We start from the raw sequence: 2,133 nt of genomic DNA on the forward strand, positions 1-2,133 counted from the left end.
ACTAAGATTTCCTTTTTTTAAGTCCGGTAAAGACTCCTTCGAGTTAATATTCGTATTCGAGAGTCCTAAATGGTTGGACCCAACCTTTCCTAGCACTAATAACTCTCCAAGTTAGTTTTCTTTTATGTAGCAACGGTTTCGAGGTCTGATTTCACGCGCATCAATCCGTGTGAAGCCGGTCTAATCGTTTGCATTCTAGACACATTAAGCATTACTTAGCATATCAATTTTTAGGGTTCTTACATTATCCCCCACTTAAAAATATTCGTCCCCGAATGACACTAATCTTTTCTATCAATAAGTAAGTCATCTATAGAATGTATGCATACATAGGTAATTCAATGCTCCCCACTGGTAAATAGCTTATTCACATACTAACATGATGTTGCACATCCTTTAGACCTACTAGTAGCTTTACATTAATAGACTAAGGAACTATTTCCTAAACTAATCTCATTGAAGCATACAACATAGGTAAACATGTATTTAATATAAATCAGCAACCAACATGATGACTCAAACATATTAACTTCGTACTAGTGCATAAACACCATACACAGTCAAATACATGAAAGACTAATTAAGGCTACGCACCTGAGACTTCACCAGAGGTGCCTTCCCCTACACCCCTAGACTTGAGTGCGATGAATTGTTGCATCGTTGGAGCCTCTTCACTTGGACAATTAGGTTGAACTCTCTCCTTCCCTTGTTCTTGACTTCTCCTATTTGGACAATTCTTCACCATGTGACCCGGTTCTCTACAAATCAAACAAGCATTAGAGCCCCTCATACACTCTCCTCCATGAAGTTTGACACACTTCCTACTCTTAAATCTGGGCTTGGAATCCTTGTCATAGAGATCCTATGACGAACTTGATTCCCCTCTTTGGGAGAGTCCCTTCTTACACCTGGGCTTATCCCTGATTTCAGTACTACTCTTCCTTGAAAAAATCTTATCAGTCTTGACATGTTCCCTGCCCTAGTATTCTTCATATTCCTGTTTTCCTCCACTTGTTGAATATGCACCATAAGCCTGGAAAGGCCTATTCTAGCATGTAATATAGATGCCCTACACTCCTCCTCGAGAATCTCAGCAATCTTAGATCCAGTGTGAATGGGAGGATTCATCCTCGTGAAGTCCCTTAGCCTGCTATCTATGGTGCTGGCAGGTGGGTTCTCCCAGGGAACACCTTATTGCTCTTCCTTTGTTTCTCCTCGTATTCATCAATCTGAATCTCAAGAGTTGATGTTTTATACGCTCTTAACACAAAGAAACAGAAATTAGAGAAGGCACGATAAGATCAGAAGAAGGTAAATTTTCCTATGCACCATGCAGTCTCTAATAAAGGATAGTGGTGAATTTCACTACCATAACTTAGAAACTACTCGATGTGATTGATGTGAACTTATTATCTTCTGAATTTAACCTAGCGCTCTGATACAAACTTTGTCACACTGTAATCTAGACCCTAGATGAGACCGGCATCGTTGACCTCTCAGAGGTCGCAGACAAGCCTACATACGTCATTCTTACATCATCTAGAATAATTTTGGCGGAAAATTTGAAACTTTAATTGGTGACATGCTTACTAAACATTTTATTACATGCATAATCATTCACCGTCAACAATCTAACATTAAGATCATCAAATAAAGAAACAGTTTATCATAACGATAACGATGTACATGCCGAAGTGGCACCAATACAATGTCTGAACAAAAACATGAAAGAAACGCTAGTGTAACATACTCCGCCAGCTTAATCCTACAACAAAGCTAGAATGAAAATGGGCAAAGCATCCTCGAACGCATGAGGGCCTACCATGTCCCGATGAATGCTCGATGTCCGGAGAACTGCAACATTGATCCTGTAGCTCTAGCGTCCACTTGTGCCTGCACCTAAAAGTTTTGAGTTGTATAGGGTTAGTACACACTTGTACTCTGTATGGGTATATGCAAGCACACACTAAGGATATACATGAGTAAGAATAGCTCTTTTCTAACAACATGATTGTAGAAGGTCAAGTCAGTGGACTTGCCAAATTGAGATTAGGAAAGTGAGTGACCTTTCAAATTTTGGATTAGGAAAGTCAGTGATCTTTCCAAATTTGTATTAGGAAAGTCATGCCATGA

Source organism: Solanum pennellii, chromosome 7 (genome assembly GCF_001406875.1).
Source record: "Solanum pennellii chromosome 7, SPENNV200".
Taxonomy (NCBI): domain Eukaryota; kingdom Viridiplantae; phylum Streptophyta; class Magnoliopsida; order Solanales; family Solanaceae; genus Solanum; species Solanum pennellii.